Here is a 19,815-nt window from a genome sequence, read left to right as displayed (position 1 = left end):
AGGAATTTAACAAACTTGTGGTCATTAAAGATGCCACAGTCTGCTATACTTTGTGAAACAATTGGTTTCTTGTAATTTATTATTTCGCTTTTAAATCATATATCTTCAGTCCTCCACATTATTGGATGTCATTTGATTGCTTGAAAGTATAGATTAGTTCAAACCTATGTTTTAGGTGAAAATTTACTGTGTACTGGACTTGATAACACTGATGATTGAGCATGCATAAAAATACTCACATAGATTCTTCTAGAAAGACAATTTTGGCCCTTATACTGTAAATGTATTAGTTTGGGTAGACAGTTACAGTTAAATAGTTGCTACTACTCCAGTGAAACTCTTAAGAGGTGCAGGGCTATGTCCTTGTGGATCTCTGCTACATTTTCTTAAATGATAACACCTGCAAAGTAGGAGATTTGGGGGGCCATTGGGAGTTCTATTATTTCTGTTTTCTCTAGCAAACTCGAGTACTCCAAGTACAAATGATAATGTATGACATCTTTAATTAATTGACTAAAGATAGACTTGGTAAGAAATGAGTACACAATATCCCTCCAATATAAAAACAAACAACAACAAAAACCATAGTGTACTATAAGCCTTTAGCCTCTCCTAAATCTTAATTAATCCCAGTGAGATGTAGGTACTAAAAAAAAAAAAAGTAGCATGTTTTAGATAATGAACCTGATTTAGTTGGGTGGAATGACTCTACTCTCACACACTAAATTAAATACTCTTAAGTTGTCAAGAAAAGAAATGGTCTGGAATACAGTATGCTCAAAACCTTTGTGAACAGCTGCTCTCCTAACAGTTTAGTGTTTTAATATTGAACCCAGTAGCAGATTGCCTTCAAAGGTGCAGGTTATTTCCTATAAAGCAAGTTGGTTCCTGATAAACATCATCTATCTTCCATATTCTCGGTACCATGATGAATGTGCTATGTTTCCCTGCTATCTGCTGCCAAGGGAGCATTTCTTTATATGAACTTTTTAATGAAAAGATTTTCACAGTATGTCAGGAATTCTAAGGGAAATAACACTAAAAGACATGAGAGACCATAGAAAATATTATCAAGTTCTAGTTTTCAGACATCTGTATGACACAGTGAATTAAGCAAGTGAATAGTCTTTTCTGTGTAGGCACAATTACATTGATTTTGCCCTATGGGTACTGCAGGCTAGCAAGAAAGTTTTGGCCACCTAGTCGCAGTAAAGCAAGATTATTTTCTGTATTATGTAAAAAAATTGTTATTTAGTGCTTATAAATTATTTTTAATGAAAATAAATCAAATCCTAACACATCATTTTCCATTAATGTGAAATAGAATTCAGTGATTATGGTTTGGGGAAGAGAGCTTGTGGTTTAGAATCTGTAATAAATTTCAGGGGAAAAGACCAAATTAAAATGAAAATGACAAGACTTTAAACAAAAGTGGGTGACCACCAGTGGTTTGAACAGTTCAGAAAGTTGAAAAATTCTCCTTAAAGAGAAATTGCACTAACAGTAGTGGAAAGACTGTCCCTGACTTTAGAGGTTTTTGGATCACTCTGAAACAGGTCACCACTGGCAGCAGGACAGCAGTTATGTCGATAATCCCTTGGAAGAGGACCTCAGCATGCCATGGGTGGCAATGCCTTCTGGCGAAATCTGAGCCCAATGTAGTGAAATAAACAGATTTATCATTGCAAAATCTTAAACAGTATTAAAGAACCAGGCATACATAGTCACTTGGTTAGTCTTTAAAAGTAGCTGAACTGTTTCAGTTCCTGGGTAGAACTTTAGCAGTAAAGTCATTTCTCATTCTGATTTAGCTTTTTCAAACATGAGTCATCAGAGAGACAACTGATTTGGGTTGTTTTGTTGTTTTGTTTTTTTTTTTCTTTTGAGGCTTGTATAGTTTTAGTGCCTAAATAGAATTAATTCAGTTCACTGTATAGATTGATTTGACTTTGCCTGGATCATTTCCCTGGCTTCTTTTTTCTTCTTTTAGGAGAGGTGTGAGCCAATTTTTAAAAGCCTGCCTGTACCAAAATAATCTCTTTTAGATGAAGATGGCAAGGTTATTGTTTTTCCTTCCCATGGTCTGTAACAGAAAAAAATTTAAATTCTCTGTGTAAAAACCTGCACGTGTTTGGACTGAAGCACGTTCTAACTTCTTTTGCTGTTTCATGGCTCCTTGTTAACACATTTCCCCACAAACTGAAGAGCTTTGCTTCACTGAAGCATCCTTAGCCTTTTCCAGGTAATCTGACTCTAAATTCTTTGCATCTTGCTAAAGAGGATAACATGCTATTAGTAGCCTGGAGATTTTTCAATAAAAGCTTTCTTCCTCTGTGAAACTTGCTCCCTCTGCTGTTTCAGCCATGCTTGGCAAAAAGGAAAGTTGCTCATGGAAAGCAACTTGAATGCAGACTTATAATGATTTAATTACTTCATAGTAGTGAGGCAATTTTTTATTTGCAAAATGAAGAGAGATTATCACCTTGTTCAGTCAATGTTTTCACAGAGACACTCAAATGTCATTGCTGTTAATAGGGTGAGTACTACACGTGCATTCCCATATTACTCTGAATCTTTCTAGAAGTCAATCCCATTTTTCATATAAATAATCCTTCCATATATTAGGAGTTTTACAAGTACTCTGCTTACAGAATTAAAATATATATATATTGTTAGTGTCATTTTGGAAACCTAGTGTAGATACGTATCTTGTTTTCATCTAATGTAAAGCTATTTGTATCTGTCAAACCAGAATAAAAAATGACATGTAAGCATGTTCTCCTAATTTCAGTTATTCCCAGAATACTTCTAGAAAATAGATTTCAGGAATAGAAATTATCATCAGTACTTAATGGAATTATATTTAAGAATACCAAATTATGAAGAGAGAAAACTTTCTGAATACATCTGACATGAGGTAATCCAACCAACGGTTTAATCCTGTTCCCAGTGAAATTGATATTACAAATCCCTTTTACTCCTGGGAGGATCAGGACCAGGCCATCATGAGCAGGTACTACAGATTACAATGTAGGTGGCGTAAAATACTTGAAAAAGCAGGAGGTTCACAGATGCCTGGGAAAGGCAGATCAAAATAATGACAGAAATATTACAAGTTCCCTCAGAATGTGTTTCAGAATTATCTGAAATATGTCTCCAGTAGTGGTTTTAGTAGATTTTATATACTTGTTCTCTGGAGATCAAGAAAGATGTCCTTATTAAAAGCATTATTGTTGAGCAACCAAGTTGAAATTTCTCTTTGGCTTTGTATGATTATTAAAATATAATATAACATGATTGTCAGATTACAAACAATTTCTGTAAAAATACACTCCTTTTTCACCTTACTGGTCTAAGACATGTTATGCTTCTTCGCATCTCACCGACTCCCTAAGAACTTGATATTTCATATTACAGCACTGTTTTGAAAAAAAAAACCTCTACCTTAACATGGTAGAAAACTTTTAATAAGCCAGTTTTGCAGTTTTGAGGTTGGAATGATGGAATTCAGCTATGTTACAACTTAGACAAGTGCTCACAACTCTAATAACGTGGACTGGGTAACATATAAGACACGTGTTGTGTAGACAAACTTTGCATATACCAATTGAAATGCTTCTGGAATGTCTCGCATTGTAAGTCACTCAGACAACTTTCTTATTGCACTGTAGGGAAATACTGTAACCTGTTTGTTTTAGTTCTCTGCGCTTAATAAGCCAGAGTACTTTTCCCAGCCTTGGACTCCTGCAATCATCTCCATATCCATTTTGATTGGCTTAAGTAAAGGAGATTTAAAGAAGCTGGAAACAAAGTGTTTAAACTTCCCAAATGAGCACTGCAAAAGGTGTTGCTAGATTAGCATTTTACAGGGGTCATGCTCTTGTGCTTGCAAAAGGCTGGGTTAGAATATCTTAAAAAGTCACTGCCTGTCAGGTGAGATGGAGTGATTGATTATGTGTGCATGTTTAACCTGTCTCCACAGTGAAATAAAATGTTAGCCTAAAAAAGGGAGAAGAGAAGGCAGGTGTGCAGTTACAATGCCTTAGCTGACAGATGGTACTTCTTAGATATGCTTATCTGATCACTTGCAATCATCTAAACACACCCTTAGAAATTAAAAGGAGGGGGCAGGAGTAGAAGGAAAATTAGCTTGTCTCTTTTGACAGTATAACATTTCAGTAACTGATACTCACTCTCACTCTCTCACAATGTCTAGGAGGATAAATTTCTTGAAAAAGGTATTCCAATTGGAATCAGCAATTGGAGTCAGCAGAAATTTTGTCAAGGGGATATGAACAAATCCTTAAGAGGGCTTGCTTCCATTAATCTATAAAATATCTTCTAGTAGTACTGAGTCAGCTATGTTCAAGAAAGTACCAAGAGAAACGCTTTATATTAAATTATGTTACTACAGAAGATATACTACTGGCAAAAGCACCTGTATCTTTGGTTTATGAGAGACGTAATTTTTTATATGCAATGAGTGAAGGGAATAAAAAATGATGGATGTATTCCATGGCTTATCCCAGGATGCTGACATAAACAGTAGGCCAAAAATTATGAGTTTCCAGAGCAAATCACATTAGTTACATTCAGGCCAGAATTTCCTCAGATTTTGAAATAAGTTTGGGGCAAAGGAGGATGGAGAGTTTCTAGTGGTTGAATCTGTGGCATCACAGGGTTTCCAGGCTGCACTGTCTTTTACTAGCTGTTTTCACACCAGCTGGGCCCAGCCTTGCTTTGCAATTCTGTCTATGATTTCTGAATAGGCTCTTGCAGTCAGTGGCATAAGTTTTTCTGCAACACACTTGATTGATTGCAGGTGTCAAAGTGGCCAGCTGGCAGCGTTTAATATAGGTTGTCCTGGACTATGGCCCTCATGCTACTTGCATAAAACATTCTGGGGGAGATTCCCCTTCTGGCTAGTCTTACTAATGTATTAAGCCCATGACAAGAGTAACAGCACAGTCTTTAAAAAAAATTTAAAAACGCTGTGTAATCAAACTAGTGAGGCTACATTTCCCTGTAGAAGGTGCTGTTCACCAGGCAGAGATTTATTGCTGCTTCATTTGGGGAGTTTGGTCCACAGACTTGCAGTATAGTCTTCCATTTAGTTGAAATATGTGTGTTGTTTATCCCTTGCAAACTATTTTTTGCACCGGTTTGCTTATTTTGTCGAGGGCATCAGAATTACTATCTCTGGTTTTAGGATTAAATGCTACTTCTGGGTTTTTCCATTTCATACAAAACTTAGAAGAATGGGAATAGCTTCTCTTTTGAGGTCCCATTTGCCAGCTCTTTTCTTTCAGACTGTATCAGTATTAAAATCTGCTCCTTATCATATGCCCCTGCTATTCTCTTGCTTGCTGCTGAAGGCTTCTGTTTCAGTTTTCATGAGTAGTACTTTGTAGTAATGATTTTCTTTCAGCATCTGTTTGTAGTTGCACACTTTCATTTGTATGAGGCACACTAGGACCTGTAGAGAAAACTGACTTTAAGACAGGACACTTTTTCTTCACTTACTAATCAGTTGGCTTTAATATTTCACATTTTCCTTCTTTAGCTAAAAAGATTTATGAAGCAGCTGTGGCATATAGTTAAATAGAATTTCTTCATTCTTGTAAAGCAATTTTTTCTTACATTAGCATTCTACTATGCTTTAACAAAAGAGAGAGTGTGGTTTTCCTGTGCAAGATGCTGGTTCCCTGGCAAAGATTTTTGAATAAGAAAGTTTTCCTTGTACTGTCTTACTTTTCTTCTTCGACACTAACTTCATAACGCCTTTTGAATATACCCAGCCTTCCTTCAGGCTTCTTGGGCCAGTCCCAAGAGTCAATCCCTCTTTATTGTTGAAGCAATTGGTAACACAAGTCTGAGCACTCAGGAGCATCCACTTCCTTGTTGGACTCCCCGGGCGTTCAGTTAGATTGTGGTCCTTGAGCCGGCATAGGGTTACATTCACATGCTCCTCGCTAGAACTAAATTCAGCACATCTTCCAGCACACTGCAGTAGTGCCGGGGAGATTAAAGTCTGCTGCTTTACCTTCTGAACTGGAAGACTGATATTTTCAAAGAAGTGTTTCCAGCTCCTACAGCAACATAATTTGAATAATCATGTAAAGGTAAATCAGCATCAGCTTTTACTATCATAGCAACTTCCGCCATCTAACCATGGAAAGAGTATAAAGGTAAAAATAGAAATCCAAAGACAATTTACACATCGTTTTTATATTTTTTCATTACAAGAGAATGTGCAAGTGTGTGCCCACATTTCTCCAAGATACATTTCTATAAGCAATAACATCACAGATTGCATCTTATCAACCAAACAATTTGATCACAACTTATGCATGCAGCTTCGGCAATTGAGTAACTTGTACTACTGAAGCACCACATAATTTTTTATTTATGATTTTCTAAAACATTTATGACATTCCAAAATGCTTGTCTTGTCTACTGGTCTGACTCTGTCTGTACTAAGCTGTCCATCTCAGGGCAGGATGTTCTTGAAGGGATTTCATATGTTCTTACACAAATACGCTTCAAAACCTTTCATTACATTAACTCTTTATTGCCTATAGAGGCTTAGAATTTTCTGCAGTTAAACTCATTTATGAAAAATATCTCTATTTACAACTGAAGATATTTTTGTGTCCAGGTATGCCTTTGATGTTACTGTTGTCTGAATTCCTTTCTCCATTACGGGTAACAATACTTTGTTAGAAATTTTACATGTATGTCTATAAACACATTAGAAATGACAGTCCTTTCTCTAAAGATCTTAAAGTCTTTATTTATATGAAAATCTGAAAATTTCCTATTTCTGTAAGTACAGTTACTGAGTATTCTATCCACTAGTACATAAACTTGTAATTATAATGATAGAATATAATGGCGTTTTCCTTAAAAGTGTACTTTTCTCTCTGTACGGATACATCTTACACTCACATATGTAATATGTGCACACAGTTGTTTTGTTTTATACCAGCCTTTACCAATTAATACAGATATGGGCAAGCTCTTGAAATACCCACATGTAAAGATAGCTGGTATAGTATTATTAGACAGAGGTATGTCTTTAGTACTCAACTGGTGTGTGATGCCTGGCCAATTCCATTTAAAAAGGAAAAGGAAATCTTTATTTCTACTTCTATTACTTTTTGTTTATCTATCTTCAGTACTTATACAGCAGGAAAATTCCTTTAAAAAAAGCAATTGTAACCTAGCTACTATTGCTGATATAATTTAAGATTTGTCCTGATGTGTTATAACGATAAAAATAGAGCCCTCTATTTTGTGTTTTGTATCACTATAAATAGTTGGAGACCAGCAGTTATTATAGATACATTTTCCGTACTCAGTTCATATATTATAATAGAAAGGAGGTAATAACAGACAACCCAAACCACATAATATTAACATAGGAATCTAACATTAATGTTCAGATGTCAGTCCAAAAAATAAAGGAACAAGGATTAAAATTTTAGGTCTAATTACTGCGGAATGTATAGAGCCACATGCAAACTGTGTGGTGCATATGTCATTGCCATCAGCATGAATGGTAATTTAAAGCCCAAGGCTGTAATAGGACTCCTTAGATGTCTGTTTTCTTGGAACTTAATAAACCAGCCAGCAAAACCTGCAATCTGGAAAACAAGAGAGCTGTTTGTGTGGCATCTGGTTTCTTCATAAATATTCAAGGAAGAGTTTTGTTGCTCTGTGGAAGCTGCCTCTACAAACATTTGTAATGGTTGTGCTGATAAATACAAATTGTTCCCATAGTCTTTCACTTCCACAGATATTCCATCCTGCTTGGCTAAGCTCCATGTAAATAGGATTTGAATGGCAGTACTTTCTCACTTGCAGCCTAGTGAGCATTAAAGTGGTAGCCAGGGTCTTTTCTTCTGTTTTTTTCCCCTCGAAGAAGTGTTTTAGTGAGGGGGCAATGGGAGGGAAAGAGAAGCAATGGAGCAGGGCTGTTGGTGGTGGTTTTCAGCTGCCTGCTGCCGGGACAGCCAGCAGCCGCACCGGGGGTAGCGGCTCAGCCACATCCTCTGGCCTCTCCTATCATCCCTGCAGTTTGGGAAGCCGTAGTGTCAGCATCATTTCTGGCTGCTGCCCGAGGATGCCAGCAAGAAAAAGGCGTTTTCTCATCAGTGCAAGGCAAGGCAGAATTGAGTCCTAAGCTTTACGTCACGGTTACATGTAGAGAAGGGACTCCTGACACCGACCAACTCTTGATTGTCAATCAGGGGACACTGTGTATTTCTTAGTATTTTTTAGCTCTATGATTTATATAGATATCTTAAATACACACACACACACACACACATATATATATATAAAGACACATCCTTTGTAAATGTTTTTTTTTCAGATGTAAGCAGTTTTTGACTGTCAGCTAGCAAAGAGAGAGAGAATCATTTTTGACAGTAAAATGGATGTATTACACAGTATTGTAGCTGATGAGCCACAATCAAATTTAGTTACAGAGGAATAAAGAAACATTTTTTTCTGATAATATACCAGATGAAAAGGCATTATATGACTTTAAGAGATGTGATAGATTTAGCCCTGTAAAATTTACATCAACAGAAAAAACAGTAGCAGCCTTTCAGCTATGCTGTAAGAGATATTCTGTAGTAACTTACATATTTATTTTCAAATATATAAATTATTTTAAATTTACAGAGTTTCCTGCCAGTAGCTGCAGACATCCATACAAAAATGGCCACAGAAACCCAGCAAACAGTTCTCCCTTGTTAGGGCCTACAGAAAACCTAAAATGGCAAAATGATCTGTCAAAATATGTATGGTCTATCCAGAGCATGTTACCTTCCACTTGCCACAAGAGGTCTCTTTTTCAGCCAGAGCACACATGTGTCTTCAAGTGTGTCTTCAAAAAAAGTGAGCGAGCACCATTGCTACCAGGCTATGTGCATGTGTGTGTTATTATTTCTTTTCTTTTTCTTTCTTTTTTTTTTTAAGGGCTTCTCCTTCACACTGATACAAAACAGGGAAAAATCTGGAATCCTAATGAAATTCAGGAGCTAAAAATTTGTTTCTCACACTATCATGCTTACGGAAACCCTGTTACTTCCTCATGCTTACTCCTGGAATTAATTTGGGCTAGCCACTGTTCACTTGGGATCTATTTTACTTTAAATTATATTTACAAGTTTACTTTTCAACTATTTGTCCTTGTTTGGATAATGTTAAAACAGACGAAGATTCAAAACATGAGAGGAAAGAATGCTGAATCACAGATCAAGCCTTTGGAAGGTTTTTCTTCGTAACTTTTAAATACAGACTTCCCTGACCTCTAAGCTACACATTTTTGATGGACAGACTGACCATTCAGGACCTTCCCAACAGTGTTTTAGATATAATTTGAGGTAATTTCTTCTTTTACATTCTCCTTATAAAAGTGGTAAATTCAATTCATAGGCTTTGTACAAAGTAAATTACTTTAGTTTTGCATTTTTTTATCATTTTTTAATGGAGACATCCATCTTGTCAAATTTCTAGAAAGCCAGCTTTTTTTCTTTGTTCTCAACCTGGTAGCACTATAATAAGAATAATAAGCAGTTGTTTATGCTCATAAGAATGACATTTGAAACTGAGTATTCCTCTCGCAGCCCTCTTCTGGCAGGTTAGCTAGCACAAGAGGGGATAATCTGTAATAAAAGGTAGCATGAAGTCAACAGTTTGTGTCTGTCTCTCTCACTTGTTTTGATAAAGTTGCCAAGGTTAACCCCAGTTTATGTATTGTTCAATTTTTAGAAAACCATGTTATTAATAGCAAGAAGTCATTGCTGCTCCTTGCTGGTTTCATTTCTCTTACCTGCCTGGAAGAATATTTTGTTTCTGGCAGTTATCATAGGCACTGTGATCCATAACTAAGGTGGTTAAATGAACTCTGGGATCATCATTAAAGCAATGGGTGGAGATGGGAGTACACAGTCATCTATAATACATAATCATAGTATTTTAAGGAACCATAGGTGATATCTTGCATTAATGCCACCAGTACCAAAGAGATGGGTTACATGTGCCATTCCTAACAGATAATTGTCCAACCTCTTTTTAAAGACCTTCATTTCTGGAAATCATACAGGCTCCTAGGCAGCTTTTCCAGTGCGTCAATACCCTTATGATTAGAAACTTGTCATGTCTCATCTGCAAGCATGTCTTGCTTGCAGAAACATAAGCTCACAGCTTCTTGCCCTTTTAGCCTTGGGCTTGGAGGACAGATTATTCCTCCTCCCCCCCCCCCCCAAAGGCAGAAACTTTTTACATTCTTGAGGACTATTATTATTTCTTTCTCAGTTTTATCTTTAAGCTGTCAGATCATTGAGTCTTTTCCACTGCATATCCAGACTTCTGATCATTCCTGTTCTACCAGCTCCCTCCAGTTAATCTGTGCCTTTCTTGACCTGTGAGCGAGAATGGGTCAGAAACTCCCACCTGAGTAGGATGGAAGAATTAAGGACATAAATTCCTAAAACGAAGGGCTTATTTAGTTTGGTTCAACAGTTGTGCTTATTGTGCGAATTAGCACAACTTAACAGATGCTGTTTGGAGTAATTTCTGTGGAACTGGTAGTTTTGGTTCTGTTCTGTCTTAAAAGTTTTATTTAAGAATTCCAGCAGATTTCACAAGAACTTCTCAGCCTCGCAGATGCTGATAAATACAGCTGTTGTAGCAAGCCACACAAAAAAGTGAACAGCCCAGAAAACAGCAGGAATTTGTTCTGCCAACATCCGTGTTTTGATCATTCTTGATAATAGGGATCCTGCATTGTTTCACAGTGAATGTGTAGGTCCCTACCTAGGAAACGCTATCCCCCTGACAGAAGTCCTTCTTTTCATAGCTGTCTTTTGTGGTCTTAAGGGCTGTGTGGATAACATGTGAAAAATTTGGCTAGGGCTACCCTTCTTTGGGGTTTTATGGTGAATGTTGTCCTCTGCTCACTAGATGGCACTAACTGCACATTGTACATAGAAAAAAAGAAATGTGCAAGGATGAGTTTCCAGTGAGGGAAGTTGGTCTCCCTCTTTCCAGTAACATATGGCTGAACTATTTATATGGCAATCAAATCTGCATATATGTAGTTTTTGTTTCCTACAGTTGTGCTGGCTTGTTGGAGATAGATGATGATTGTCTTTATATCTCCTCTCCCAGTGGTGTCTAAATATAACCTGACTCTCTTCTCATAATTTAGGCTCAGCAGCTTTCATCCTAGTAGCCTGTCTTGGTTCATGTTAATTTACGAAGACCGGAAATATACATTCAGAGTCTCATCCAGGAACTGGTTTTATGAAGCACTATGAGTCAGACCCACAAAATTTGTGTGTGTAATTTGAGAGGAGAGCTATATTGACAGGATATCTAGTGTGAGAACCCAGGCAAGAAGAGTTAGGCTTTCATTATATTTAACAAAATATAATGATATGCTTAACAGAAAAAGAGGGTACATCGCCATGTAGAAGTTAATATTATTAAACTATACTTGTAAGTTAGACAAATCATGAGATCACAGAAAGCATGTAAGACTCATAACTTGAATTTTCTAATTTACAGGTTAATCACAGAAATGAAAGGTGAACAGTGTGTTGCTAATCTCCCCTATTGTCAGACTCTTCTGTGTTGTCTCATATTTAGTTTTCTCATAAGGTTACAAATGCCTCTTTTTTGTCTTCTTATTTCTTCTCTCTGTGACGTTCTTGTGGTGCTTGTTGATTGCAGTTTCCTGCTGCCCATCATGTTGTTGCTGAAGTTGGAATATGGCATATATTCAAGTATTTTAGGTAACATGCAAAACTTGAGTTTACATACAGCAGTCGGTCCATCATCTGTGAACCTCTGGACGGCTTGCATTTGTAGACCCAGAGGCTGTAACCACTTGTTATTGTTAGTGTGAAGGTCCTTGGGAGACAGAAAAAGATTATTCCTTCTTTTAAGAAAAAGTACCTATTTTCTTTATAACATGTATGTATACATATATGTACACTAACAACAAGGTACTCTAATACAACCTGCCAACATAGGAAAATAGCCTGGCTTTCTCTTACAGTTTCTGTAGACCTCAACCAGAAGTAAGAATAACTCTAGATGCAAAAAAACCCCAAACATCTGATTGTGTCACTGCACTGCTAGGAGCCTTGACAGTTCTTCAGTCAGGTCACTGTGTTCTGGCTCTCTGAGGCAACTACAGTGGCAACTGGGCCTGCCCACTGCAGTTAGCTCAGAGCAGCCCTTTCTTCTATCATGGCCCAGATCATGGTGCTCAGCTGGGTGCTGAAGATTACTTGGGAGGTGAGGAGACAGGGTTAGGAAGCAAGAGTATGAAGATAAGGGGCCGGAGAAATGGGGTTGGGATCTTCTTTGAGATAGGAAAAGAGTGCCGGGGAGGGTAGATTGTGGGGAAAAGTGGCTAACAATTTACGTTTTAAAGAAAAAAAAATAAAATCAGTCTTGAAGCTGACTGGTTATGGCCAGCCCTGAAACCTGCAGCCTTGAGACTGTGTGCGGTCTGTCATAGGTGCTCTTTGGTCTGCTGTGAACTGCAGATAACAGGGGAGTTTTCAGCTAAAAGATGACGGAGCAACAATAGCATCTAATCTGACACCACCTGGAAACCGTGACTTCCACTTAAATGTAGCCAAAGATTATATGCTGTTTTTGACAATCTTTGCCACTGGAATCTTACCTTAGAAATGTGAGGGCAGGAGGGAACATTGTGATTCCTGCCTAATTATCAGGCAAGAAGTAAAAACAGCTGCTATTGGCTTCCTTAGAAGAATTTCTGGTTGTTCAGATTCCAGATAACCTAGGAACTGCTTTAGGTGCCTTATAGTTTGAGACCTATCTTTAGCTATGAAAGCATTTTAATTCTTGCAGTAAGTTTTTAGTAGGTCACAAGTAGAAAATGAGCAGAGGAGGAAGTGAACCATGAAATAGTTTAAGAGATGATGTTTTGCGTATGTGCTGTTGAAGTGTTTTCTTCTAGTCTATTAAATATTTAGATAGCCCTGCAGTCACTATTAATCCAAGTAGTCATTTTTCCCTAGCCCACCATGGATTCTTACCTTATAGTCACACCCTTGAAATTAATCAAGGTGAATGCCAAGTTGTCACCACTGGAAAACAGTTTACTATTTTAGAAAATAAGATGTGTTTGTGCCTGACCAGAGATGGATGTTGCTAAAAATATTGGAAAGATTGATGTTACATAAGCTGTAAACATCCGCTTTAATAGATAGAGAGGTAAAAGAGGCAACTGGAGGATCAAAGGATCCTGTACTCCCATTGGTAGTATGTGATTTGTTCAAAACTGAAGTGTCACAAAGAACTAACTTTGTGGTCATAAAAATCCTTAGTTTTCTGAGAACAGCAGAAGAAAAGGGTTTTGTTCAGTTTGATTTGACATATTGATACACGTTGTTCATTATCTACAGATGTATTTTATTAATACAATACATCTTACTCTTCTTAACACTGGTCTATTTTTCATCATGTTTCCTGGCTCCTCTCTTCTGTCTGTCTTCTGTCATTTCCTTTCACTTTATTATCCTCTTTCTATTCTAGTTTTACCTGCAAGAGAAAGAGAAAGTCTTTTCTAGGCAGCCACCTGCATAGCCAGGTACACAAGCTAAGCCTTTGCTTCAACAAGCATAGGTTCATCGTACTGCCATGCTCAGTCTCAGGATGGGGAACAACTTACCTAGGGAATTTTTAATTCCTGGTCTTTACTTTACAACACACCCATACTCCTTTTTTTCCCCTTTCTGTCCTCCTAGAAAAGTTCCTTCTCTCTTTTTCTCAGATGAGAAAGAAAGATTTGGTATCCTAATACTAACATCTCCATTGTCTCCAGACTCAGTAACCTCTTTTCATATCTGCTCCTAGTTAACTATGAGATGGAAATAGCCAGTATTCTTCCTGTCTGAACTCTTGACAGGATCCTTAACCCATTGATCTGTTAAGAAACTGTGCAGTCTAAGCTAAGGAATTGAGACAATTGCAGGAAACATTAAAATATACAATATTTTTCTATCTGTCACTTCTCTTTTTTGCTCTTATGACATTCATGTCTTCATGACCTTCATATCTTCTTATCTTCTTGCACTCCCATCCTTTTGTTCTGTTTTTAAACATCTTTATCTCCTGGAGGAAAGAAAGACAGGATTTATCTCTTCCTGTTGTTCCCTGTTCATGGTATCTGTCTGAACTCAGGCCTCCAGAATGTAGCCATATTTTGCGTAGTCTTCCCTGCTTCACACTTCACTCTACTTTCTGATCTTGCTTTATGCTATCATTTCCTTCCCTCTGTCTCTCATTTCTCTTCTCCTGCTCCTCCTGGAATACCCATTTTAGCTTAAATGAAAGGAAATGAAAGAGGATTTGTCTAATGTGATTTTAACCATCATCCCTTTCTCCTCTAATTGCTTTCATTAAATAAAATGTAAATTCTTTTGCAAATTCTTCTGGAAATAGGGTATTTCTCTTGTGTTTTTGTCGAATGCTTATGTTAATTGTTGGATATGCTTAGTTAGATGAGAGAAGAAGCCAAAAACAATGGTCAATGTCAAGTTTCTTTCTGCTCATGCTAAAAACCTGAAATGCTGTGAAACTACAGTTGAAAGTATTATATAATGAATATAGCTATCAGCATCATCATTTAAAGTAAGACTTTCTTTCAGCTCTTACTCTCTTTGTCAAATAAACAATTGGAACCTACAGTCCTTCATTTAGACAAATATTAGGAAAGAGGTATATCTTCTCAGTCACTTCAGAATTACGGAGAATCTGGCTAGGGATTTTGATGGCTAAGTGATCAAATTGCCTTTGAGTTTAAAAGAGAGAAACATCACACTCCCAAACAGTACTTTCATTGTAAGAGATGGTTATTTATTAAAGCCACTAAATACAAGCTACAAATTGGCAGCTGAAAGTTCATTTTTCTTGGCTGATTTCTAGTGATTCTTTTAGTCTCATACCTCTCTGCTTAGCTAAATCATGCAAATAGTTGATAAATTCCTTTAATCCAACCAAGTAGCTGCCCCTTAAGAATCAGTGACAATATTGAAACATACAGTATGTTTCTGTATTCTAGCTCTGGGGTCATACCTTGCCAGAAACATACTTCTTGAACATTTGTCTTTTTTAAAATCCAAGTAATAGCTAAGAGATGAAAAGTGCAGTGTCCCTGCAGTCCAGATTTACAGACAATGAGTCCAAGGGAGACTGGAGCTAGTGGGGTGTAAGCTGACCCTGCCAAAGCAACCGCAAGAGGAATCAACAGTTATTTTTCTTCCCTGAATAGAAGTGTTATACTGGAACACCAAACTATGCATAGTTACTTAAGTATACTTAGTTCCTAGAGAGTAATGGAAACTTGATTACTAGAGAGTAATTTTGTGACTGGATTAGAGAAGAGAGGTTGGATTAAAGACTGGATTATTGTCTGTGCTGGAAGAGTCCTACCAGTCACAGCAACCATTGTACAGCCTCTTCCTAAATTTGATCAGCAGACTTTGGGAGCATATTTATTACTACCAGTTATGCAGTACCATCCTTTCAAATGCATGGTGACTTGGATGTAAAAGCATACATGCATTATAGAGACAGATAATTTAGACAGCTATCTACCTGCAAATAGCTCAACATACTTAAGAGCATCTCCATATTGGAATTCTCTTCCTGTGTAATTGATATATCCATGGCATATATTCTCTAGTTTCCATGAAAAGTATGTCCCACACTTCCCTTGGTCACCCATCTGCAGCATGAGATCTCAGCCTTGATTTCTCAGATCTTCTCCTTCTGCTCTTTCCTCTGCCCAAAACAGCTGGATTCATTCTGAGTTGTTCCTTGATTATTGTCTGGGGGTTACCTATTTCTAGATATATATAATCCCCATCACACTATCACAGCTGTATTACAGGCAATTAAGATATAAAGCATGAAGATGTAAATAACATCTTGATGGATTGACTATTAAACAAACAAACACAAAAACAAACTAGACACTAAAGAAACTTTTAATAGTACTCTAATAGTAAACATAGAGGACTTCACATTGCTTTGTAAATGCAGCATGAAGTAGATCTCACAAGACGCTCCCAAGCAATTTCTGGCAGGGTTTTAACATGTGGCAGTTCTGGACAGCTCATTTTAATTGTTTATATTTCCATCTCCTGATTAAAAAATAAATATATTTTCTGGAAGGGTACATGATGGACTGCAAAGGCAATTAGTATTTTTTTAAAGTGTATCTGGAGGATGATTACAAATCCCTACAGAGGCTAATTGCCAATCTGTTAGCCTATGCTATACTTCAGAGAATTCAGATAAACTGGAAGTTGTTTAGAAACAGGAATGGAAATTGAAAAACTACATTTGCTCCACACACACATTTAATGGATCACAGAGTTGTACATAAAATGTTTAAGCTTTTGTTTTCCTGCTCATCATTACTGAATTAAGCTTTCTCTTACAATCAAAGGTCATAAAAATGTTGATTATTATGTTGTTTATTTAGATATTCTTGTTTTCATTTTGGTTATAAAATGTTTTTGTACATAACATTTTGAGAAAATGTTCACACCATTGAAGAACCAGAGGTTGCTAGTGTAGGTTTTGGCATGCATACAGTTATCTGAAAGTGATAGACACATTTGAGGTGAAAATTGGGACATTTGTTTTTTTTATTTTATTCTGTTTTCATTGATTTGTGAGTATTCATTAATACATGTCAATACCAATATATGTCAATATCAATATGGCAGTATTTTTAGTGATGTTCATAAAACACAGAGATAAAAATGGAGAGATTTTCTTTTAGGATATATGCAGGTAGTGAGCTGTCAGTTGTAGACTGGAGGTCACCATAAATCCCCCATTTTGATTTTGAGGACCACCAAAGCTTCTCTAGTGGATGCTTATTTTTAAGAGTATTTTTAGAAATATTTTGAAACTTGGATGGTCCATAAGAGTTATCAGGAAATTATTGCAGGATAGAGACATTGGTTATTTCTCTAGATTGTCGCTTATGTGAAGAATTTCTTCAGCTGCTTTTCAAAAACAGAGCAGTATGACATATGCAGATCATCACTCTCATTAGCATTAACTCACATTCTCTTTTCCTTCATTTGATCCAGTAAAATTCATTGTTTTCTGATTGTTCACAGACTCTTTGCTCAAAAAAGTGTTCTTATTATTTTTACAGTTTTCCTACTTTAGAAAAACAAAATACAGCATGGCAGTAACATATACCCTTGGAACAAATGCTTTCATTTCTCACTTTCAAATCATTCCATTTGATTGTGAAAGCTTAACATGATATTTCTCCATAACATGTTAAAACTCTCACAACTCTTTTTGCATACAAGGTTCCTCTGGCTCTTCTGTCCCTGAAACCGGTTCTTAGCCTGGCATAACAAGCAAAATTTTCAGCTTTTATTTTATTTGGATTGTAGTAAAATCTTACAAGCTTTAGTGATTAAATTCCTTTACAGGTATGTGTATATAATATATTTGACCAGACTTTCTTCACCAGAAGCAATAGTATCTAAAGAATTAAGTTAAACTCTACATTCCTGAGTCGTGCTGGCCTAATTACGGAACGGCATGCTTTAATGAGGGTTCTTCCAAGGTATCTATGACTGATATGGCATACAACCTGGAGGCAAACTTCAGATCCCAGTGTCAAGAACTGATTCATTGCCTTTCTGCAATTAACAATTGGGCTTAAGGGTCTGGATAGAAAACTAAAATAAGTCTCTTTTTCAGTTCATATGCTGAATCCAGAGTTGTTGACCTTTTTACTTCAGATGAAACTGAAAGACTAAGTATAATAGATTTGTCACACAGCAGATAGTTCACAGAATATGAAGAAAGAAGACCATGTTGTTTACATTTGCTCATAGTCCTTAAATAGGTTACACATCAAAGAATGGTCCAGTGAGGATGGGTGGAACAAGGAAAGAAAAACATAAAGTGTTCAACAGTAAAGCTCATATAAAACAGGTCTTTCAACCTTAGGGTAAAAAATGCAATAAACTACTGTATATATCAAAGAACCTTGCCATCTCACTTGTAATTGTTTGAACCTGTGAAAACTGGTGCCAAACCAATGCTTTGTGTCCCCATTTGTTCTTATGCAATGATGTGTGTTTACCAAGGAAAGAAAGAAGGAAGAAAAACTGCCATAGCATTGCATATGAAATATAATTACCAATGATAATCCTGGAAAAAATACTGCAACTTCTGCTACTAAAAATCATATTGCTCATCCCAAACAACATTCACACAAAAGGAAAAGGGGGAAAAAAACACTACAGGAAACATTCTTTGGTAAATGTGCTTTGTTTAATAAAAAAATCATTGGTCTTGGCTAGCTCTCAAGACAAATGTTGTGGCACCCCATGACGCTGCCTGTAGGAACATGCTCTTATTCCCCTGCTAAAGGCTGTAACACTTCCTGACCTAGATACTATGTATGAAGAACTGGAATTGTTACGTAGCTATAAATTGAGAGATTTTGTTTGAGAAGCTTTCCTCATGTATAATGGTCCACTCTGTAGCTTTTGGACAGGAATCTCCATCATGTCACAGTGCAGATTATTTTGTCTCCTGTCTAGTTGCAGTGATAACAGAAAATTAGAAACTTCTTTGGGTTTTTTTTTTCTTTCCATCTGTAGAAGTTTGAATGTGTAACTGTTATGAAACAGTGTTATGTTTAACATCCAGCTTTCTTCTGTCTTATTTTGATACTACTGGTTCAAACATACATGTTCTCTCTTTCATTACGTAGTTCAAGTGGTTTAAAATCTTATTTTTTCAAACTAGAGAATAGCATTACTCACATACCAGAAGGCTAAGTAATGTCTGGGATTTATTAAATCGTTCAGCAAAGTTAACCACAGACAGTTGCATATAGAACAAATGCTGGAAGAAAAGTAATCTTCTGTTGATGTTCATTATACTATAACATATTAAGACTGTTCTGTTTCTGCAGTTAGTATATTTCTTCTTAGACCTTTAACTAGCTTGACTTTTTTGGTTATAGAGTGTTTGAGCATAGAGGAAATATGTACTCTTAATTTATAGGAATGATTTTAAAAAGGTAAGTTTAATGTTAGTTTGTCATCTTGGTAAAGCAGCTTTGGGTTATACCAAGGTAAATCTTTATTTATTGGTGACATTAACAAATTGCTGACTTTTCCTGCCAATTAAGAGTTATTATACACTTTTTAAGAAGTTATATTCCCATTGTATTTGCATAATTCTGTCGCTGCTGTATTCAACAAAAAAGCATTATCGATGTTGCAATTTGAAATCTTTTGCTTTGCATCTGTTCCTAGTATTCTGCATACCTTTGAAACTTTGCTTGCTGTTTTATCAACCTTTCACAGATAAAATGCCAGTTGTGGAAATTGCAAAAATATTTAAAATAATATTATAGATCAGATAGCACTGACGTAAAGTGTCAGAAGAAACTGAATAGACATTCCTGGGAACTTCAGGTTCTGACATTTTCTGAACACTAAACTTGTTTTAAAATCACAAACTAAGTATCCAAAAATTGCACAAAGGTAACAGGAAGTCATTATTTGCTGTGTAAGACTCTAACCTATAATTTATATATTATTCACTTTTATGAGTGAAAGAACATCAAATAAATTAACTGTGAAAATTCCATAATAAAAGAGAAATATATTTAAAAACTTTTTCCTGCTATAGTTTATCCTTTTTTTCTTTGAATGTTTTTCTTTATATAGAGTTACAACCCACTGAAATTTTTAAACT

The 19,815-nt window shown here is 36.4% G+C and overlaps 1 protein-coding gene across 4 annotated transcripts in view; it reads left to right on the top strand.

The window, feature by feature from the left end:
• NT5DC1 (5'-nucleotidase domain containing 1) overlaps nt 1-19,815 on the top strand; it is a 175,376-nt gene that overhangs the window by 87,416 nt on the left and 68,145 nt on the right. The window lies entirely within an intron of this gene.

This window comes from Apteryx mantelli, chromosome 3 (genome assembly GCF_036417845.1).
Source record: "Apteryx mantelli isolate bAptMan1 chromosome 3, bAptMan1.hap1, whole genome shotgun sequence".
In the NCBI taxonomy this organism is placed as follows: domain Eukaryota; kingdom Metazoa; phylum Chordata; class Aves; order Apterygiformes; family Apterygidae; genus Apteryx; species Apteryx mantelli.
Note: the sequence above shows the minus strand (reverse complement) of the source record. Positions and strands in the feature narration are given on the sequence as shown.